Source organism: Pongo pygmaeus, chromosome 3 (assembly GCF_028885625.2).
Source record: "Pongo pygmaeus isolate AG05252 chromosome 3, NHGRI_mPonPyg2-v2.0_pri, whole genome shotgun sequence".
In the NCBI taxonomy this organism is placed as follows: Eukaryota; Metazoa; Chordata; class Mammalia; order Primates; family Hominidae; genus Pongo; species Pongo pygmaeus.
This window is the reverse complement of record NC_072376.2, coordinates 44,972,806-44,998,440: the sequence shown is the minus strand read 5'-3', so window position 1 is coordinate 44,998,440 and position 25,635 is coordinate 44,972,806.

Sequence of the window (25,635 nt, the reverse complement as noted above, 5' to 3'; positions counted from 1 at the left end):
ATATATTTATATATATTCATATATGTATACATTTTAAAATATATACAAATTATGTGTATGTATATTTAAAATATATATTTATAAATATATCACATATATGTATATTTTTAGAATATATAAAATAAATATATACATATTTTTATATACATATAAATATATACACACACTTTATATGTACACACATACACACCAATTAAAAGACAGACATTGTCAGATTGGATAGAAAAGCAAGACCCAACTATTTGCTGGGGGCAGCATATAGCCTGTAAAGCATATTTTCTATAAAAACACATGTACATTAAAAGTGAAAACATGAAAGAACGTTCTAAAATGAAGCAAAGAAAAGTAACAGTGGCTATATTAAAATCTTACACAAGATAGAACTAAAAAAGAAATTAATGGTAATAATGAATTCATCAAAAGTACATATAATCCTCATCATTTGTATACCTAATATTGGAGCTTCCAAATACATGAAGCAAAAGCTGATAAAGCATCAAAGAGAAAGAAGCAAATACAAGATTGTAGTATTTACTTATATTTACTGTTTCAATTTCCCCCTCTCAATAACTGGTAAAAAAAAAAAAAAACTAATAAATGGTAAGAATTTAGAGCTTGTAAATAATATTGTCAAACAAGTTGACCTACCTGAGATTCACAGAATGTTCTATCCATTAACAGAAGACAAGTGTTCTTTCTCAAATGTATGCAGAATTTTTACCCATAGTGACAAAAACTATCAAAATCTTTGGTATAAAGCAAAGGCATGGCTAACAGAAAAGTTTAATAGCCTTAAATGCCTACATCAAAATGTCTAAATGAGCATAAATAAATAATCTAAGGTCACACCTCAAGGAACCAGAGAAACAAGGACAAACCAAACCCAAACTCGGGAGAAGAAAAGAACAAACCAATGAAAGAGCAGAGCTAAATGAAATTGAAACAACAACAAAAATACAAAATACAAATGAAACAAAAAGCTTGCTCTTTGTAAAGATAAATAAAATTGATAGACCATTAGCAAGATTAACCAAGAAAAGGAGAGAGAAGATCCAAATAAGCTCAACTAGAAATGAAACAGGAGCTATTACAACCAACACCACATAAATACAGAAGATCATTTAAGGTTACTATGAAGACCTTCACACACATAAACCAGAAAACCTAGAGGAGATGGATAAATTCATGGAAATATAAAACTCCCTTAGGCTTAAGCTGGGGAGAATTAGAACCCCTAAACAGACCAATAACAAGCAGCAAGATTAAAATGGTAAGAAAAAAAATTGCCAACAACAACCAAAAAATTCCAAGACAATAAAGATTCACAGCAGAATTCTAGCAGACATTCGAAAAAGAATTGGTACCAATTCTATTAACATTATTCCACAAGACAGAGAATGCGGGAATCCCCCCTAAATCATTCTATGAAGCCAGCATCACCCTAATTTTCAAACCAGGAAAGAATGCAACAAAAAAATAAAACTACAGACCAATATCTCGATGAGTGTAGATGAAAAAATTTATGACAAAATTCATTAACTAGCTAACCAAACCCAACAACATATCAAAAAGATAACCCACCATGATCAAGTGGGTTTCATACCAGGGATGCAGGGATAGTTTAACATCAGCAAGTCAATAATTGTGATACACCACAAAAACAGAATTAAAAACAAAAATCACATGATCATCTCAATAGATGCAGAAAAAGCATTTGACAAAATCCAGCATCCTTTTATGATTAAACCCCATGGCAAAATCAACATGGAAGGGACATAATGTAGCATAATAAAAGCCATCTACAACAAAACTACAGCCAACATAATAATGAATATGGAAAAGTTGAAAGCATTCCCTCTGAAAATTAGAACAAGATAAGGATGCCCACCCACTCTCAGCACTTCTATTCAACATAGTACTGGAAGTCCTAACCAGAGCAATCAGACAAGAGAACAAAATAAAAGGCATCAAAATTGGTAGAGGAAGTCAAACTGTTGCTGTATGCTGATGATATGATTATATACCTAAAAAACCCTGAAGACTCCTCCAAAAAGCTCCTAGAACTGAAAAATGAATTCAGCAAAATTTCTGGATACAAAATTAATGTACACAAACCAGTAGCTCTCCTATACACCAACAGTGACTAAACTGAGAATCAAATCAATAACTCAACCACTTTTACAATAACTACAAAAAAAAAATCTAAAATACTTAAGAGTATACCTAACGAAGGAGGTGAAAGACTTTTACAAGTAAAACTACAAAACACTGATCAAAGAAATCACAGATGACACAAACTAATGGAAATACATCTCATGCTCATGGATGGATAGAATCGATCTCGTGAAAACGACCATACTGCCAAAAGTAATCTACAAATTCAATACAATTCCCACCAAAATACCATATCATTCTTTACAGAACTAGAAAAGACAATCCTAACATTTATATGGACTCGAAACAGAGCCCACATAGCCAAAGCAAGACTAACAAAAAAAAAATCTGGAGGCATCACATTACCTGATTTCAAACTATACTATAAGGCCATAGTCACCAAAACAGCATGGTTCTTGTATAAAAATAGACATGTAGACCAATGGAACAGAATAGATAACCTGGAAGTAAAGTGAAATGCTTACAGTCAACTGATCTTCGACACAGCAAACAAAAACATAAAGTGGGGAAAGGACACCCTATTCAACAAATGGTGCTGGGATAATTGGCATGCCACATTTAGAAGAAAGAAACTTAATCCTCATCCCTCACCTTATACAAAAATTAACTCAAAAGGGATCAAGGACTTAAGTCTAAGACCAAAACCATACAAATTCTAAAAAATAACATCAGAAAAACACTTCTAGACACTGGCTTAGGCAAAGAATTCATGACCAAGAACCCAAAAGCAAGTGCAACAAAAACAATGATAAATAGGCTGGACTTAATTACACTGAAAGGTTTCTGCAGAGCAAAAGAAACAGTCACCAGAGTAAACAGATAACCCACAGATCAGGGGAAAATATTTACAATCTATGCATCCAACAGAGAAATAAGTTCCAGAATCTACAAGGAACTCAAACAAATTAGCAAGAAAAATCAAACAATCTCATCAAAAAATGGGCGAAGGACATGAATAAACAATTCTCAAAAGAAGATATACAAATGACCAACAAACACATGGAAAAATACTCAACATTACTGATAACCAGGGAAATGCAAATAAAAACCACAATTCAATACCACCTTACTCCTGCAAGAATGGACATGAACAAAAAATTAAAAAATGTTAGATGTTCGCAGGGATGCAGTGAAAAGGGAACCCTCTTACACCGCTCACGGGAATGTAAACTAGTACAGCCCCTATGGAAAACATTGTGGAGATTTTTTAAAAAGCTAAAAGTAGAACTAACATTTGATCTAGCAATCCCACTACTGAGTAGCCAGAGTTAAAGAAGTCCTTACATGAAAAAGATACCTGCACATGCATATTTGTAGTAGCACAATTTGCAATTGCAAAAATATGGAATATATGTAAATGTATAATGAAATACTATTTAGCCATTAAAAAAGGAATGGAATAATGACATTTCCACAACCTGGGTGGAACTAGAGACTATTATTCTAAGTGCAGTAACTCAGGAATGGAAAACCAAACATTGTATGTTCTCACTCATAAGTGGGAGCTAAGCGATGAGGATGCAGATGCCTAAGAATGATACAATGGACTTTGGGGACTTGAGGGAAAGGATAGCAGAAGGGTGAGGGATAAAAGACTACAAATTGGGTACAGTGTATACTGCTTGAGTGAGTGATGGGTACACCAAAATCTCACAAATCACCACTAAAGAACTTACTCATGTAACTAGTAACTAAACACCACATGTTCCCCAAAACCAATGGGAATTTTAAAAAAATGAACAGAATAGAAATAGTAAATCTTGTCTTATCAATAATCATATTAAATGCAAATGTACTAAATACCCTAATTAAGACAGAAAGTGGCTGAATGCATAAAGCAAACAAAAAATCCAGCAGTATTGAAAGACTGAAAGTGAAAAGATGAAAACATATATTCAATGCAAATAGTAACCAAAAGAGAGGAGGAGTATCTTTACTTATTTTTTATTTTTGTGTATTTTGAGACAGTGTCTCACTCTGTCCCCCAGGCTGGAGTGCAGTGGTGCAATTACAGACACTGCAGCCTTGATTTCCTGGGCCCAAGCAATCCTTCCACCTCCGCTTCCCAAGTAGCTGGGACTATAGGCACATGTCACCAAACCTGGCTAATTTTTTGGTATGGTTTGTGGAGATGGCATGTCACCATGTTGCCCAGGCTGGTCTTGATCTCCTAGACTCATGTGATCCACCTGCCTTGGCCTCCCAAAATGCTGGGATTATAGGCGTGAACCACCACACTGGCTATGTATACTTATATCAAACAAATTGAACTACGTGTCAAAAACAGTCACAAAATAAAGGATATTATATAATGATAAAAGGCAAATCCACAAGGCAAATATAACAATTATAAATATATATGCCTTCAACACTGGAGAACCTAAATATATAAAGCAAAAATTGGCAGAATTGAAGAGAGAAATAGACAACAATACAACAAACTACTAGGAGACTTTAATATTCTATTCCCAATAATGAATAGGACATCCAGACAGAAGACCAATAAGAAAACAGAGGATTTAAACAAAACTTTAGACCTAATTGATCTAACAGAAATATTTAAAACATTCCACTCAACAGCAGCAGAATTCACATTCTTCTCAGGTGTAAATGGGATTTTTTCCAGGATATATAATTATTAGGTCACAAAACAAGTCTTAACAAGCTTAACATTGAAATTACACCACATATCTTTACTAACCAGAGTGGTGTAAAACCTGAAATCAGTAGTGGATAGCAAACTGGAAAACATGCAAATATGTGAAAGCTAACGTGTGCTTAGACAACCACTGGTTAAAAGGAAATAAAAATAAAATAAAAAATATCTCAGGACAAACAATAACATAAAAACAACATACCAAAAGTTATGGAATATAAAAAAAGCATTAAGTACTAACAGAGAAATTTATTGCAGTAAATGCCTACATTAAAAAATAAAAGATTTCAAAAAAATAGCCTAACTTTACACAAGGAACTAGAAAAAGAAGAAACTAAGATCAAAATTAGTAGAATAAAGGTAATAATAAAGATTAGTGCAAAAGTTAATAAAATAGAAAAATGATAGAAAAAATCAATGAAACCAAGAGGTGTTGTTTTGAAAAAATAAATAAAATGGGCTGCCTGTAGCTAGCCCTTAACTAATTTAAAAATGAGAGAGATGCTTCAAATAATTAGAAGCAGAAATGAAACAGGAAACATTACAACTGATACCAAAGATATAAAAAGGAGCATAAAATACTATTACACATCATATGTTAGCAAACTGGATAACCTAGAAGTAATACATAAATTCCTAAAAGCCTATCCATACTAAATCATGAATAAACAGGAAGTCTGAAAAGATCTGTAACCAGTACCGCGATCGACACTGTATTTAAGAGCATTCTGACAAAGAAAATCCCAGGACCAGATGGCTTCCCTAGTGAATTCTACCAAACATATAAAGAAAAATTAATGCCAATTCTTCTCAACCTCTGCAAAAAGCAAAGAGAAGGAAACACTTCTAAAGTCACTTTATAAGGCCAGCATTTTCCTCATACCAAAGTCAGACAAATACATCACAAGATTTAAAAAAATGATTAATACTGTGATGTAAATAGATGCAAAAACCCCCAATAACATACTAGTAAGCAAAATCCAACCACACATTAAAATAATTATATGCCATGACCAAGTGGGACTTATCCCTGGCATGCAAGCATGGTTCAACACATGTAAGTCAGTTGATGTGATTAATCATCACATCAATACAATAAAATATAAAAATCACATAACTGTGTCTATAGATGCAGAAAAAGATATTTCAACACCTTTTCATAATAAAAATTCTTATCAAATTATAAATGAAAATGAATTACCTCAAAATAATAGAGGACATATATGAAAAGCACACAGTCAACATTATACTCAGCTGTGAAAATCTGAAAACTTTTCCACCAAACTCAGGAACAAGGCAAAGATGTGCACCCTTGCTATTTATATTCAACACAATTCTAGAAGTCCTAGTCAAAATAATCAGGCAAGAAAAGGAGACAAAAGGCCACCAAATTGTAGAGGAAGTAAAATTGTTCCTGTTTGCAGTTGTCATGATCTTATGTAAAGAAAACCCTAAAGACTCCATTAACAATTTTAAAAACCTGTTAAAATTAATAAACAAATTCATTAAAGGTACAGAATATAAAATCAACATACAAATACGTGGGATTTCTATACACAAGCAACAAACTATCTTAAAAGGAAATTAGGAAAACAGTCTCATTTATAATAACATAAAAAGAATAAAAACCTAGAAATACACTTAATTAGAAGTGAAAAACTTATTAAAAATTGTAAACATTAATGAAATAAATTAAAGACACAAAAATAGACATTACATTTTCATGGATTGAAGCTGTTATATAGTTAAGAACATCCAACTATCCAAAGAGATTCACAGATTCAATACAGTTTCTTTCACTTTTTTCTTTTTTTGAGACAGAGTCTCTCTCTGTCACCCAGGCTGGCGTCCAGTGGCGCCATCTCGGCTCACTGCAAGCTTCGCCTCCCGGGTTCATGCCATTCTCCTGACTCAGCCTCCTGAGTAGCTGGGACTATAGGCACCCGCCACTTCATCTGGCTAGTTTTTTTTTTTTTTTTTTGTATTTTTAGTAGAGGCGGGGTTTCACCGTGTTAGCCAGGATGGTCTCGATCTCCTGATCTTGTGATCCACCCTCCTCGGCCTCCCAAAGTGCTGGGATTACAGGCATGAGCCACCGCGCCTGGCCTACAGTTTCCTTCAAAATCCCAATAATATTTTTATTAAATTAGAAACAGCTGCTATTCAATTCATATGAATCCACAAAAGACAACATAGCCAAACCAATTTTGAGAAAGAACGAAGTTGGAGACATCACACTTCCTGATTTTAAGATACATAAAACTACAGTAATAAAAACAGTATGGCACTGGCATAAAGACAGGTATAAACAAATGGAACAGAATAGAGTACAAAAATAAATTCACACATATAAGTTTATAATCTTTGACAAGAGTGGCAAGAATTCACAGTAATAAAAGTATTATCTCCTCAACAGATGGTGCTGAGAAAACTGTATTTTCACATGCAATAGAATAAAATGTGACTCCTTTTTTATAGCATACACAAAAATCAACTCAAGATGAATTAAAGACTTGTTCACAACATCTGAAACTACAGAACTCCTAGAAGAAAACATAGGAGAGAGGCTTCATGACATTGGTCTTGGCAGTAATTTCATGGATATGACAACTAAAACAAAAATAAACAAATTGGACTACATCAAACTAAAAAACTTCCCCAAAGCTATGTAAACAATCAACAGAGTCAAGAGTCAACCTACAAAATGAAAGAACGTATTTGAAAATTATAATTTAACAAGAGGTAAATATCCAAAATGTAAAAAAAAACCCTACAATTTAATACCAAAAAATAATATCTCAATCAGCTAGATCTTGAATAGACATTTATGCAAAGAAGGCATACAAATGGCTAATGGGTATATGAAAAACTACTCAATATCACCAGTCATCAGGTTAATACAAATCAAAACCATAACAAAATATCACCTTACAACTGTCACGATGGCTATTATCTAAAAAACAAAAAGACTCCAAGAGCTGATGAGGATGTGGAGAAACTAGAATCTTGTACATTGTTAGTGGGAATGCAAAATTACGCAGCTGCTGTGGAAAACAGAATGGAGTTATTCAAAAAATTAAAAATAGAACTACCATATTCAGCAGTCTCACTTTGCGTATTTATCCATGACTTGAAATTATGATTCTCAAGAAATATCAGCACTCCTGTGTTTATTGCAGCAGCATTCCCAATAGCCAAGATGTGGAAACAACCTAGATATCTCTCAACAGATGAATAGATGAAGAAAATGTGTTAGATGTATACAACAGAATACTGTTCATCCTTAAGAAAGAAAGAAATTCTGCAATATGTGACAATGTAGATGAAACGTCAGGACATTATGCTAAGTGAACTAAACCAGTCACAGAAAGGTAAATACTGCATGATTCCACTTTCATGAGGTATCTAAAATGTCAAATTCATAATATCAAGTCAGAATGATGGTGATCAGTGGCTGGGGCAAGGGAAAATTGAGAGTTACTAATCAATGTGTATAAACTTTCAGTTAAGCAAGATGAATAAGCTTTAGATATATGCTAATACAATATTGTACCTGTAGTCAACCACAATGTATTGTATACTTAAAACTTGGTAATAGGGTAGAGCTCATGTTAAGTGTTCTTACCACAGTAAAATAAAATTTATAGAAGACACCCCTTCTTCATCCACACAAAATACATGTAGAATAAAAAAAAGCATAAAGTGAGTTATTTTGAAAATTATGAATATACTTTCTTTTTTTCTGAGTATAAGATGACTCCTTGTTGACATCGGGAATCTCTCTGAATTGTTATAAAAGGAATGAAAAGCATGGCTATAATAATTGTACAGTTTCTACAAAATAAGATAATATCATTTCAAAAATATTCATGAATTGCTTATTTGCTAAATTCGCTAATTTTAAAAAATTCTTTACCTTCTTTGCCATTCTACAATTTTGCATCTAGCAATCTAATTTGAAGCCATATAAACATAGAGCTTTCTAGAAGGCAGAGGAAATATCTTTGTAAATAATTATGGCTTTAGTAAAGGCAAAATAAAGCAGGATATAATGAGAGTGAGTAAAATTAAGGCCCGTTTCATTGGTGACCGAAAGTTATTTTACAAATGAGATGTATAATATGCAGAATTGGATAATTTATTTAAAGTGTCTTTTAAAAATTATAAAATGGTGGAATTATTATTTATAACTCCCTCGTAGGCAGGCCGAAAAGATTAGATTGCATTACGTGGCTAACTTACACTCTCAAATATACAAAACACATACAAACTAAATTAATATTAGCTTATGTATTAGTATTATAACTTTCTATCCATCATATTATGTGTTGTATTTAAGTGTATGTGGGTGAATACTCACTCATTGAACAAATTTCTTGAGTTTCCACATTGTGTGCATTGACATGTATACATACAAACAAATGCTTTTTAGAAGTCATATTATGTTATGATAGGTTATTGAATTCTGTTTCAGTATTGTATGAGACAGGTAGCATATGAAGTATGAAGTGTTGTTTTATTAAGTTACCTAGAAATGACAAAACATGAGCCAGACAACAAGGTGCTTACATTTTACTGAAAAGTGAAATGCCAGGGAAACATGAGTGAGGAAAATAGGAGTGTGAGGCAGGGAAGGAGACAGTACAAACACAAAGAACCAGTTACAAAACTGTCCACAGATTTAGGACAAGAATGTTTGATTACCAAGACACAATGGATGTCTTTAGAGATACTGTATGGAAGAAAAGATAATTTATCTGCTATCTTTCTTCAATCTCCTGTCCTTCACTGGTCAAAGTTTACCTTAATTTAATTGACTCCCCTGGAGGGTTGTCACTTGGATTACTTGGATCCTTCAGCAGCCACTGGGGAAGTTGTGGAGTGTGATGGTTTCCTTCAGATGTTTGTGATACTAGGCCTTTACTCTAGTGCAATTTATACAAGGAAACTAGCATAGTGTCATTATTAAGGGCAACCATTTTTCACTTAAAAATATATGAATTGAGAAGCTGTGTAGGCCTTTACATCTGTTCAACTTTGGACAAATTGCTTAACTTCTCTATTTCCTGGGATACACATTTTAAAATAGGGATGATAACTATGCTTGATGCATAGATTTAAGGTGAGAATTAAATACACCCTCAGTACTTATCCCAGGCTGCTACACAGTAAACTCACAATAAGATTTGCTGATATTGTATTATGCTACTCTAATATGCTATTACTGTAATGTATCCAATATATGGAACTCTAGGATAAATGGAAAACATATATAATGTCAGTAATGAGTGTGTCTTTTATCAGGGTATATTTGGAGCTTTGAACAGTTTCTTTGAAGGCATAATGATAGCACTTTGCAAAACTTCATATGCTGATGAGTTATCATCTTACTCCAGTCAGAACGGCTATTATTAAAAAGACAAAAAATAACAGATGTTGGAGAGGATGCAGAGAAAAAGGAACTCATACACTCTTGGTGAGAATATAAATTAGTACAGCCTCTATGGAAAACGATATGTAGATTTCTCAGATAATTAAAAATGGAACTACCATTCAATCCTGCAGTCTCACTACTGGGTACACTCCGAGAGGAAATCAGTATATCGAAAAGATACCTGCACTCAACTTTATTGTAGCACTATTCAAAATAGCAAAGATACAGAATAAGCCTGTGTCCATCAATGGATCAATGATAAAGAAAATATCACATATATATATATATAATGGAATATTATTCAGCCATAAGAAGGCATGAAATCCTGTCCTTTGAAGGAACAAAGATGGAACTGGAGATCATTATTTTAAGTGAAACAAGTCAGGCACAGAAAGTCAAATATCACATGTTCTCATTCATAAATGGGTGCTAAAATATGTATACACATAGATGGACATGAAGAGTGGAATGATATAGAATGGAGTCTCAAAATGGTGCAAAGGTGGGAACGAGGTGGTTGGTGAGAAATCAGTTAATTGGTACAATGTGCATTATTTGGGTAATAGATAACCTTAAAGCTCTGCCTTAATAATTATGCAATCTATCCATAAATTTGTACACATAAAAATATATAATATGAGCCAAAAAATAATAATAAAGTACCAGCATGTGAAAAACAAAAAGTAAACTACCTTGACATGCTGAAGGAAAAACTTCAACCTGGCTATAAATCTATAGTCCTGGCTTCCCTACTTTTAACATCACTTCATCTATTTGTTGAAACCTTTTTGAAGCCACTAAAGAAACAAAAAACCTTCTTGTTCAGATAAAACTCTACCACAGACTAAATAAGAATGAGCTGCTCTTGAATTTTCCCTGTGAAATTGTTTTTCATGTACTTCAAGTCAGTGACTGTTATAGTAAATATTGGGCCTAAAATTAGGTAAAGGATAGCCTCATGGAGAGTCTTTAAAATTTAAAATTTTAAAGAAATTTAAAATCTCATTTCCTTTCCAAATAAACCTTCTTTAAAGTAACTATTTATTATAGATATAATAATATGATTTTCATACACATCGAATTTAATTTGATTTGGTTTTCTGAGGAAATACTCAGGTAATTAATTCTGAGACTTACAACAAAATAATTGAAAGAGAACGCTGTAGCTGTACCTTATTATTCTTTTCATGGGAGGTGATATTTTATGCATAGATGATTACAAAATGCTGGAGATTCTGAAGGGGGTCACCCAATATAATTAATAGTTTTCCTGTCATAATTCTGAACAGGCGATAAATGAAGAAATATAGAATGAAGGCCAGAATATCTCCTTTATCACTGATAAAGACAGCAGTATTAAAAAGACTCCTGTGATAATTAAATAGGCTTTTACATCCAATCCCTGGACGTGGGTTGGGTTTGCTTTTCATGTAGTGAGGGATAACATGTCCCTGGCGGCAACATGTATAACCTGTTACTTTTACCCAAACTTACGAGTCAGAACATGTCTCTTTATGTTTTCATAGGCATCATGAGTAAGGAGACGAGGACGGAGACGAGAAATTCCAGTGAAAATATCTCCACATCTCTCTAGAGAAGTCAAGAATAGGGAACAAATATTACCCTCTAATACAAATGATCCATAATGCATTGGGATCCATGCTAAAAGTATATTTTAAGTAAAATCCTTTATGACTACAAAGCAGTAGTAGCTTCCCCACAATTTGGAAATTGTAAGAAAACCAAACCAAAACAAACCCCAAGCCCTAAACCTTAGAAAAATGGCAAGGAAAAACTCTCTCCACAGCAGTTTCAAGATTTATTGATAGTTTTTGTCAAACTATATTTTTCAAAACCTTACAAATATGACTCTGACACAAATATAGAGTGACCATGGGAAACATTTAGATAATAAATGAATGACAGAAACTGCATAATGGTACTTTGGTTCAAAAGAAATGTTTAGTAGATTAGGTATATAAAGATACTGAAAAAAAGAATTCTAAAGACAGATCAGTAATTTAGATACAAATTTAGTTAATAGGATTATAAGACAATGAAACTATAACTTTTGGGATTGTGTAATGAACTGCATAGAAATAATTGGTATGTCTACCAGACACAAACTGATAAAGTATTATGATACTTTAGAAAGTCTGATTCCAAACTAATGGTAAATAGAAAGTGAATAAAAGGCACTTTTCCTTAATAATTAAGTATTAGATGGACCTGTTAAGACTTCACTTTAACCTAAAAAGACATGCAGTCATCATTTTGCCTAATTTTTGATTTCTGCCTAACCTTTTAACAGTTTCTGCAATGTGTTACTTCTTAAAGGTGTTAAATTGAAAATAACATGATAGTAGAAATCATAAGTGGTAGGAGAGAAAATAAAGACTTTGAATTGCAAAGCCAGTACCCTCTCAATTATATTACAAGCCTTATAAGCAACTTTCCAACAATATTGCCCTCAAAATAAAGTATCTAACACTTAGTGTCAAGTAGGCAAAAGCCAGTTTTTAAACCTCGAAGAGAAGAGGAATCCAGAATTCTATTATTATCATAGCCACAATTAAAATCAATTTTTTAGAATCCCAAGTCATCTTTAATTATTTAGTATTTACTATTGACTAAGTACAGAAAAATCAGATTTTATTTTTAATTATAAATAGTAAAAATGAGTTACTAAAGTATTTGAATTAAAACAGTGTTGTTGTAGGATGTAGTGAAAAGAATATATGTAATAGCACCTAGTGTGTGGGGACACACTAAGAAATTGATGGATGAAGGCTCTGGGCTTAAGTTAGTTGACACGTGAGAATTACATTTGTGAAGCTTTCTGCTAGAAATTATTTGTGTATAAATGGATTTGTATAAGTATAAGCATACTCGGGATGTTTTTCAAAATAGGTGCATTTATGCACTCTGCTATATAACCTTTTAATATGCCAGATGGGACATTTTAATTTAAGAATCCACTCCTTGAAAGCACTAATAGTAAGTACCTATTCAATGTAGTATCTGTAGTTTTAAACGTTTACTGAGATGATTTTTAAAGACTGCTCAGTTTACTCTAATTTATGATGAGACTTGAGAATCATCAGGAGAGGATGTCATATCACATTGCATCCTCTAAAAACCTTATAGACATTATTCTTAAAAAGGTCTGAAGTCCCCTTAGAAACATCTGCCTCTTCAGGGCATTTTCGCCGTATTCTGAAAAGATAACAGAGACACATCTCCAGATATTCAGGGAGAAATATAAAAAGCTCATTTGGAGGAAATTTTATAATTTCAATTCTATTAATATTTCAAGGACAGTAGGTTACATTCTAGAGAGCTGCAGAGTTTGTTTAAATGCTTCAATTTACATTGTAAGTACAATAATAAAAATCTATTAGCTTATTGAACACTTGTTCTTCATGTGAGAATAAAATACCACCCAATTACATTATTTCCAGTCACGTAAAACATTCATATATTGACCAAATGAAGTCATAGTGAATTTATTTAAATATTTTTTGATAGACTATTAATTGGGATTTAGCTCTCAATATATTATTGGCAAAGTTCACAGTGAAAACTTCTGTAGAGTGAATTGTGTGGCTTTCAAAATGGACAAAGTATTTTGAAAACTAGGTTAACACATGCCAATCATTTTTCAAAATGTGTTTCAGGAAACCTGTAGTGTTTTTATGTTGATGTATCAGGATTTTTTTATTGTTTAATTCAAATTTAAATATAAAATGTAATTTTTTTCTTTAACTATATGAAGAGTTGAAATTTAAATTTAGTTATATTAAAACAATATATTATAGATAATAAAAGTGTAAACCAGCTACAACATCAACTCAGAATAAAGCTTTTCTAGTCATCTGAGACCATATTCAAACTTCTTGTAAATGTTTCACTGATTTGAAAGGTTACAGCTTTGCAATTGTCTATTATTAAAAATGAGGTCTGGATATGTCCATTCATATTCAGTTTTATAGACAGCACCCTGGTAGGACGAAAATCTATTTATTCAAATAGCTGGAACAGTTTAGATGCATGTTCTTGAAGAATGTGTTTACCATGGTTGCATCAAAACTCATGTAATGACAAGGTCATATTAGAGATATATAAACCATTTAAGTTTTGTGCATTTATCATTTGGCTTTCATAGTTACAATAATTCCAAGAAAGTTTTACGTATTTTATTTGCCTGTATCTAATATATTCTACTATTGATGTAAGAGTCTGACTAGTTTAACTGCAAATTAGCCTGAAGTTGCAAGATAAGGCATTAAAAATGAGTGGTTTTCAGATTCATTTCATGTGATTTTTCAAATAAATTACCAAAATATGAACAAAAAATAGTCACTCTGCTTTCTACCAATTTATAGGCTGTTCACGTAGAGTGATCTCTGACCTTCTGCCATGTGCTTCATTATTCCTGGTTTATTCTCAATCCATAGCTAAAGTAGCAATTCCATTAAGTGCCTCAGAGTACCCTACGTACTTATTTTCTTCATAACAGATACATTATCTGAAATTATCTTAGTATTTATTTGTTTCTGTGACTTTTGTCTATCTAAATTTGTTTTGCTATAATTCCCAGGAGGGAAAGGATTTTGTTTATCTTATTCAAGTGCCTGGAATTAAATATGCTAGGAAGAAAAAATAAGGAGATGAGGACAATAAGCAATGACACACCAGATACTGCCTTCCTATTATCTTATAGACATTGAAAGGAATTTGACTTTCACCAGGAAAGAGATTGAAAGCCACTGGAGAGTGTGATGCTATTCATGTTTCAAAATGTTCATTTTGCCATTTTTTGTTTTTTTTCTGAGAAAGTTTGTGGACAAGCAAAAATGGACAGACACAGGAGAAACCACTTAGAATTATGAAAGCATAATAATTACAATTTTATTTACACTGATTGTGTTTAAGTAAAATTGCCAAAAAAAAAAACCTCATAAAGATATTAAAATGTCCCTGAAATTTTAGTAGGCTACAACACTCTGACATTTTCTTGACTAGTTTATCACACAAATTCTGTTTCACAGTTCAAGTTATATATACTACAGATATCATAATGTATGTCAAAAATATTATTCTCACTAATAACCAGTGTGAGAAATTTAACCCATCAATAATTCAGAGTAAGTTCCCAAATCATTGGCTGTAAAGTGCTGTGTGCTTAGTGTTGTAGTCCCTAAAGATGGACTTTTCTTAGCCACGTATCCATCCTGCCCTTACTGTGCTTAATGCCATGGCTGCTTGTCTATAACTCACCTTAGTTTACTTTTTGTCAATAAGACATATTATAGTTACAAATATTTATCTGTAGAATGTATGCAAAAAGCATGATAGTTTGTTGAATGCCTACATGTTTTCCAGACACTTGCCAGGCACTGCACAGCCCAACAACAGGAGTTCTGCTCTTATTTACAAATGAGGAACACTAGATCCATAGGAACTAAAGTGTGTGTTCATAGCCATTCTGTTGTGGGAAGTCAGGGACCCCAAATGGAGGGACCGGCTGAAGCCATGGCAGAAGAGCATAAATTGTGAAGATTTCATGGACATTTATTAGTTCCCCAAATTAATACTTTTATAATTTCTTACACCTGTCTTTACTGCAATCTCTGAACATAAATTGTGAAGATTTCATGGACAGTTATCACTTCCCCAATCAATACCGTTATGATTTCCTATGCCTGTCTTTACTTTAATATCTTAATCCCATCGTCTTTGTAAGCTGAGGAGAATGTATGTCGTCTCAGGACCCTGTGATGATTGTGTTAACTACACAAATTGTAGAGCATGTGTGTTTGAACAATATGAAATCTGGGCACCTTGAGAAAAGAACAGGATAACAGCAATGTTCAGGGAACAAGGGAGATAACCTTAAACTCTGCCTGCCTGTGAGCTGGGTGGAACAGAGCCATATTTCTCTACCTTCAAAAGCAAATAGGGGAAATATCGCTGAATTCTTTTTCTCAGCAAGGAACATCGCAGAGAAAGAGAATGCCTCCCTAAGGGGAGGCCTCTGAAATGGCCGCTTTGGGGGTGGCTGTCTTTTACGGTCGTCAATAAGGGATGAAATAAGCCCCAGTCTCCCATAGCTTTCCCAGGCTTATTGAGACAAGGAAATTCCCACCTAATAAATTTTGGTCACACCGGTTGTCTGCTCTCAAACCCTGTCTCCTGATAAGATGTTATCAATGACAATGTATGCCTGAAACTTCATTAGCAATTTTAATTTCGCCCCGGTCCTGTGATCTCGCCCTGCCTCCATTTGCCTTGTGATATTTTATTACCTTGTGAAGCATGTGATCTCTGTGAGCCACACCCTATTCGAACACTCCCTCTGCTTTTGAAAATCACTAATCAAAACTTGCTGGTTTTATGGCTCAAAGGCATCATGGATCCTGCCGACATGTGATGTCTCCCCCGGACACCCAGCTTTAAAATTTCTCTCTTTTGTACTCTGTCCCTTTATTTCTCAGACAAGCTGACACTTAGGAAAATAGAAAAGAACATATGTGAAATATCAGGGGTGAGTTTCCCCCAATACCACTCAACTAGCAAAATTTGAGGGATTTTCATATATTCACTCTGACCCCAAATATAATGAGTTTTGTTTATTTTTTGTATGTAAGATTGACCAACCTCAAATGATTAAAAGAAAAAAAAACTTAAAGTGGAGCATTGGCTGGTGAAAATAGATGAAGTCAATATTGATATTCTTGGATCTCATCAGTTTTTTAGTTTGAGGTGAGGAAAAATTTTTAAATTTTAAAAAATAACTATTTATGAGTTGTCTGGACACTACTTGCAAACACAAATCATTTTTCTTCGTGCTCTAAGTTATAAAAAGCATATATTTCCAAGTGCTACCATAGAAACCAAACTACGGAATAAAGTAAGGTTTTAAAACTAATAAAAAGGTCATAATCATATACCTAGTGTTATTATAAATAATTTAAAAACTATTTACTTTGATTTTCTTCAGAAAAAAAGCTAAGGATTTAAATTGACTTAAGAAAGTTACTCTGAAAAAAGACTAAGAAAAATTATATTTAATCCCTTTATTAATAAAAGGCATTTCAAGGTAAATCCATTCAACTCAATTCAATCTGAGTCTCAATGTTTTTATTTTTTGTTTTACTTATCTTTAAAAGGATAGTTCATTAGCTTCTCACTAACCCCTTAAGTAAAATCATATAGATTATAGAAAGTTACTATCAGTGTGTGTATGTTATGTGTGTGTGCTTACTGAAAATGCTTCTGAACATGTATTTTCCTCTAATTCTAATGTTTTATTTTCATCTTTTAAATATAGAGAGATATATTTCTGTCAAGATTGTGATCACTTATCTCTCCAAAGTGAAATGTTTTGGATAGATTTTGAAAAATCTCATAACAATAAACTGGGTATAAGCTGTCAATATGTAGGCACAATTTTCTTTAATGTACCATTCTGCAAAGTTATATACTTGATCATTCTGTGTCATTCTATAACAAAGTATTTATTCTATTTCCTAGTTTTAATTTTCTAATGTGACATACTTTACATATACTCAAGTGTAAAGACCTTAAGTGTTTAGGTTAATAAGCTTTATCACCCCAAATAAAATCGAAAAATAAATTCAATTATCCCAGTAATTTCCCTTGTTCTCTTTATAGTTAGTTTCTGCCATCACACAGACACAACTTTTTCCTGGTTTCTGAGATCTTGACTATTTTTAAATTTTTTAATAGTTCATACAGATGGAATTTTATGCATACAGTTGACTTTTGAGGAACATGGATTTGAACTGTGAGTGTCCACATATTTGTGAATTTTCTTCTGCCTCTGCCACCCCAGTGACAGCAAGAATACCCTCTTCTCTTTCTCCTCCTCCTTAGCCTGCTCATTGTGAAGTTGATGAGGATTAAGACGTTTATGATGATCTACTTCCTAAATGAATAGTTAATATATTTTCTCCTCCTAATGATTTTCTCAATAATATTTTCATTTCTCTAGCTTATTTTATTGTAAAATTACAGCATACCATAGCTATAACACAAAAATTATGTGTTAATCAACTATTTATGTTATTAGTAAGGCTTCTGGTCAACAGCAGGCTATTAGTACTCAAGGTTTTAGGGACTCAAAAGTTATATGCAGATTTTTGACTGTGCAGGGGGTCAGTTCCCCTAACCCCATGCTATTCAAGGCTGAACTGTGTGTGTCTGAGTATATACATGTATATACAACATTTTGTGTCTAATTTATTTTGGTCAGCACGATGGTTTCCAGATAGATCCATGTTATAGAATATGTGCATTGATAATTTGTTACTTATTAGATATGAACATAGCCCTACGTTTTTATTCATTTTTTTTGAATGATTTTGACAATTTCTAGCTTTAGCCTTAACAGAATAAGGTGATTAAGAACATTTCTTTACATATTTTTGTAAGAATTTTTTCATTTCTCTTTGACAAGTAGAAAGGAGAGAAACTGCAGAATTAAAGATGCATTTTTAATGTTTTAAGAAAATATCAAACTATAGTTCAATGTGGATATAATATTTTATGCTTGTACAGAATGAGTTATCAGTCATTTTATTTTGAAAATTCTGTACTGTGAAATAATTTATTTTCATTTTATTTTAGATTTTTCTGATAAAAACATTAAATGCCTTTTTATGTATACATATATATCATGTATATGATATTTGGGTATCATCTTTTGAGAAATATTTATTCATTGGCTAGCTTTTAATTTGGTCATTGGTTTTTTATTGCAGATCAATAAGCATTTCTCATGTATTAAAGATTAAATCTTATTTCAGTATGTATTGTAAATATTTTCTATTCCAGCTTGTTAATTGCCTATTTATTTTTAATAATGTTTTCAGAGAAAATAAAATTTCAATTTTTATAAAATTCTATTTATTCTTTATTAAGTGATTCACAATTTGTAGAATTAGTCTTAGAAAAACCTTTGCTTACTCTAAACATGTAAAATTATTTTTCTGTATGTTCTAAAATTTTGAAGGCTTTAATTTAACACCTGTGTCTTCTATATTTAATGCTTATGTCTGTTCAGAATTGGTTTCAATTGCTTAGTTGTTCTCCTTATTATGAATCACCTTTCACTGTATTTTTGCATGGCTGATAATTTGTTTTAATGCCAGAGATTTAATTTGATTTTGTTGAGTGCTGGATACTTTTGTATTTCCCATGAATACTCTTCATATTTATTTAAGGATGCAGTTATGCTACTTGGGAAGTGTTTCATCCTTTCCAGTCTTGCATTTATGTTTTGTTAAATGGAGCCAGCACTGGGGTTCCAATACTTTCTCTCAAGTTTAAGAGCTTAAGATTGATCTCAAATTATTTGTCATGTATAGGGTTATATAGAAGCTAAAATTTACTTTCTCTACATACATGTCCAATTACCCAGTAAAATTTTTAAGAAATATGTGCATTCTTTGATAATTCATTGCCCCTGTTTTAACATCAACTGCTTCTTCATGGAGCCTGATATGGTTAGGCTTTTTGTCCCCATCCAAATCTCATCTTGAATTATAATCCCCATAATCTCAATAAGCCCCACATGTCAAGGGAGAGACCAGATAGAGGGAACTGGGTCATGGGAGTGCTTTCCCCCATGATAGTCTTGTAATAGTGAATGTGTTCTTATGCGATCTGATGGTTATATAAGGGGCTCTTCCCCCCTTACCTCCACACTTCTCCTTTCTGCTGTCTTGTGAAGAAGGTGCCTTGTTTCCCCTTCATCTTCTGCCATGATTGTAAGTTTTCTGAGGCCACCCAGTCATCCTGAACCATGAGTCAATTGAACCTCTTTCTTTTTTAAATTACCCAGTCTCACACAGTTCTTTATAGCAGTATAGAAATGGGCTAATACAAAGCATTTGTTCATTTTATTGGAGAGTTTTGTTTAGGTGTCAATATTTGGTTCTATATAGGCTCATTGCTACTGAGGAGTCATTGTTACTAGACCATCTCAGTAAATAGAAGAAAACAAATAAGAAAAATATTGCATGATCTCGGTAGCAGGGGGTGGAGGAAATGAGGAGATGGAGGTCAAAATGTACAAAGCTACAGTTATGCAGGATGCATGAGTCTAGAGATCTAATGTGTAGCATGAGGACTGTAGTTAACACTATTGTGTCATAGATAAGACATTTGCAAAAGAAGGAAATTTTTGGTACTTTTACCCCACCCACATAAAAGGTCTATGTGAGATACCGGATATATTCCCATGTTTGATTGTAGTAATCATTTCACTATGTTCATGTATATCAAAACATCATGTGCACCTTAAATATATACAGTAAAATCAAATATAGATTATATATTTGAAATAAATATATAAGCTATATCTAAAAACTTTATAATAAAACATTTTCCATCAATTATTATGTAAGGAAATGCTACTGCTACTTTTTAGTAATAAAGTCATTACTTACTTTATGTTTAATTACAGAATAAGAAGTACAAAAATAGTTAGAAAGAATAAATAAGACCTAGAATTTGCTAGCATGATAGGGTGACTATAGTAAAAAATAATTTAATCATACATTTAAAAATAACTAAAAGAGTATAATTGGATTGTTTGTAATGCAAAGGATGAATGCTCGAGATGATAGATACCCCATTTACCCTGATGTGATTATTATGCATTGCATGCCTGTTTTCAAAATATCTCATGTTGCTTATAAACATATACACATATTATGTACCCACAAAAAGTAAAAATTAAAAAATTAAATATAAATAAAATATAAATTTAAAAAAGAAAGAAAGAAACTATTATATGCAATACTGTTTAAGAACAGGTCCTTGGTGAGATGCTAACCTGATTTCAAATCCTGATGATACTTACTAAATATATAAGCTTGATCTTGTTTTTAGCTTTTCAAAATCACAGTTTGTTCCACTCTAAAAGGAGCATAGCTATAATAATTATTTCTTTTTTAAATAATAATTATAACATGAAACAGTACAGTTGCAAAAATAGTAGTAACTCAGTAAATTTCAACTATTTTCATTATTAATAATATAAAAATTTTGGTACACAGTTTTCATAAATATTTTGAAGAATAGGTGACTTTTGGGAAGATGATGACTATGCCTGGGCAAATTAACAACACTCCAAACAATATTCTTAGAAAACCAAAATCCAGATTCTCAACATCCATATTGTGCTAATATTTCACACTTAAAACTGTTTTTTACAACAGTCTTTCTACTTTACAAAAAAAAAAAGATATATTTTTGAACCATCTTGAACTCTAGAGTGCCAAACTAAAGGCAGTTTAAAATATTGGTGTGGGTGAATTATTCTTTTTTTTGAGACAGGGTCTCACTCTATTGCTTAGGATGAAGTGCAGCAACCTTGACCTCTCAGGCTCAAGCATTCTTCCCACCTCAGTCTCCCAAATAGCTGGTACTACAGACACAGAGCACTATGCCTGGCTAATTTTTATATTTTTAATAGAGATAGGTTTTGCCATGTTGCCCAGGCTTGTCTTGAACTCCTGGGCTCAAGCAATCTGCCTGCTTTGGCCTCCAAAATGCTGGGATTACAGGTGCGAGTCACCATACCTCACCTGAATTATTCTTTATTTAAGGCACTGTGTCTCTGCTCTTTGGTCTTGTTTATTTTCTTGTCTTATATCTATTACTTTTAAAATGAAATATGATGCTAACAATAGTCTTTCATTCATACTGATATTCTGAATTGAAGGTATTGGGGCATAAGTGTGACTATAACTGATCTAATTAATTCCTAATCAATCTGTTCAATTCTAGTTTCTCCATTTTACTCCTCACGTATCTTCCTCCGATGTATTCATACTGCAAATACCAGGTTCAAATTCCCATTTCTTCTCAACTAAAATACTTCAATGTTGATAAGGTGGCTTATGTGCCATATTGTCCAAGATAGTCCTTATTTATGCCTGCTGTCCCAATATCCAATCTGGTTTAGCATTTATCTCAGACAAAAGTTATCTGAAGTGTTCAATTATGCAATCACTCTATTACTAGGGAATTTGTGTAGATATTTTAGAGGAGAAGAAGAGACAACTAGTATTAGGGTGATTGGGCAGCTATAAATGAGAAGATTAAAAGATAAGTTGGGCTTTTGGAATGAGTTCCAGGATGTTGGTACTTTTTTTGAGATAAAAAATGCAATACATTGAATATTTTTGGAAAACTGTGGGAATGATGACCCTGCTTCAGTCATTTGAACCAGCTTTGTGTGTGTGTGTGTGTGTGTGTGTGTGTGTGTGTAATGTCCATGTAGTCTTATCCAGAATGTAAAGCATATAAAAGCCATAAGAAAATAAGAATAAAAGTTTGGAAGCTTTGGCAGTTGGTAAGAACAGCAGATAGCAATTATAAGAGAACTGAAAACAAAATATTTTCAATAATAATATAGTAAATAATGAGTGTATTACACACATTCTGTGTTACAGGTTTCTATCTTGTTTAATCCCTATAATAATTCTATGAAATGGAAACTATTGTTTTTCCATTTTGCAAATAAAAATTTATGCAGCAGGTTAAGAGGAAATAAAATGTTACCTCAAAATATTTTTAATGTATTTGGTTTATAAGGTTTATATAATTTAAAACAAAAACTTATTTTTCAATTTCTACAAGTCAAATATGTTTATTTCCTTATAAATGTTTATGGAGGTTACAATACACTTTAGACTCCTAACAACAGGAAAAATCAGTAGTCAAAGATGAGTAAACTAGTTTCACTTCAAATTCTGCACTTGATATTTTATCAGAATTCACATTCTACTGTAATATGACTGTGGGAATTATCCTGAGAATTCACAAAAAAAGCTTTTGCCAAATAATCATATATAATTTTTCCATATTGAAGAGTAATTTCAGTAATTGGGCTTAAATTAAATAGAATGATTTTATTTTATTCAAGTAACTTGCTTTTAGAAGGATGATCGAAATAAACTACCCTTCTACTGAAAAGGTTTGCTTTATTATTTAAACTTACTGTAAATTTCTTTTAAACTGGTCACTGGTATAATGGTAAATGTTTTAGTAATGAAAATGAACACACTGAATTGTTCCTTTGAATCTTAAGTTTTTGTAGATATTTAGAGAAAAGAGAACACAATTAGGAAAGCAGAAAGTAAGGGTCAAGATTTTCACTATCCATTATGGTAGTCACATGCAGCTGCTGTGCACTTGAACTATGGCTGGTCTGGATTAAGATATGCTATTAATATAAAATATATGCTGATATGAAAAATGATTATAAATATCTCAATGAGCTTTATATTTATTTAATGTTGAAATGACAATTTGGATATAAAATCAATTTTATCTGTTATACTTTTAAAGGAACCTGCTAAAAATTTAAAATTGCATGTGTGTTTTGTATTTGTGGCTCACATTATGTTCTACTGGACAGCATTTATCTAAATAGTAGGTATAGATGTAGAAAGCAACCATAAGAGGAAGGCAAAGTGGATTTTAGAATCACCCTCTGCATCCATGTACAAGAGAGATAACAAATATATGACCTAATAATTGTAAATTTTAGAAAGAGGAATTAAATTTGTTGGCTCATGTTAAATACACTAAGGAAAGAAATCTCCCAGTTTAACAAGTGAAAATAAATGTGTCTGGAGTGACAAAGTTTTCTGTAACTGGTCTCAATTACAATATGGGGGAGGGGAAAGAAGAAAACAATATCAACATATCAGATGGCAGTGAAATATATTGACTATACTTAATTAGTATGAATCACCATCCCTTATTCCAGACCACCAAGCATTAGGCCTCAATTGTTTTTAAAAAAAATTTTTATTTTTGATGTACTCAAAAATTTACTTATGCCAGTACATGAGGCATTTATTTATTTGTGAAAGTTTTAAGTAGAAATCAATATATTAATGTGCAATGAAAGTTTATCTAAGTTAAAGGTGTTAAATAGGTAGGAATTAACTTTATAGATCTAGTATCAGTATAAAAAATTTTGTTCAATAAAATTTTTCATGTCTCATTATTTAAGAAACCAGATTCTCTAAAAAAATAAAAATAATAATTTTCTTTCTCTTTATATTAAGATAAATCTCTTAGAAAATACAATCAGGATGCATAGGCTTGATAGTTGTATTTATTACTTAATGGTAATATCTAAGCAGGTTCTGACAAAATAAAAATGCTAAAACACGATCAGGTTATATTTTGAGTTGTGCTTTTAGAGATGTATTTGCTGGAAATCAGTCTTCTGACTGTCCAAAATAACATGTATTTTCTCCCTGAAGCCATTGCAATTTATTTGATTTACAGCAATCATCATGTAGTAATTTGAGTTTTTCAAAGTGTTCACTGTTGTAAACGTGTGATCATTTGAGCATGACAAATTTAAATAAAATTTATTTAGAATATAACGGGATATTAAAACATTGAAAATTTTGTTCTGCATAGCATATTCCTCATGTATAGTAGGTATATTTTATTTTCTAAATTCAATTTTAAAGAAAACATCACACTCTGATCCTATCTCTAAGCACAATGTCTCACCCAACCCTTTCCCTTGCAAATGAAAACAGCGTGCTATTCAGCTAATATATATTTAATCGTATTCATATTTATTAAAACTCTATTGTTTTCAGTCAAGAACAACAATGTCACTTACAAAGGAAAAAAAAGTCCATGATAGCTAAGTTATTGTCAGAGCACTACCCTAGACTATTTGCAGAAAAGAATGAAAGAAGTAAAAAAAGAAAGGGAAAGGAGGAAAACAATATGAACTATTTGCTCCAAGTAAATTAAAAAAAAAACTTTCCTTAATTTTTAGAATAAGCACTTCAAAAATAATTTAAAAATAATTCAACAACTGCTGCCTTAAGCACAGATATAAAAGCTGTTGCTGAAAAATAAAAACAGCTGGCAAGTCTGTGTATTGGAAAACAAAGGCAATCAATTGAGAACACTAATTTCACTAGGAGTAAATTTAAAAAATTCCAAAAATAGTTTATTTTCTATTAGGGTTATTCATCTTAGTCCTTGTGTACAGTTTTGGGAAAAATTTTTTTCAGATCATAAAAGAACGGTAAAATAACGTGAATTTCAGATCTGGAAGATGTTTTCAGGCCATTAACTCACAAAGCTTTAGTGTTCAGAAGCACATTTTTGTTGTGCTTATTTTTGTAAGATAAAAAATTGTACCATATGAGCAAGTTTTTAATGTTTGACATTTGTCTTTAAAAAGTGGCTATTGCAGATAAAATTTTCCAAAGCCTGAGAAGAATTGCTCCATCTTTTTAACTACCTATTGTTTATTTGATTATAAAGTTTGTCATTCATATTGACCAAG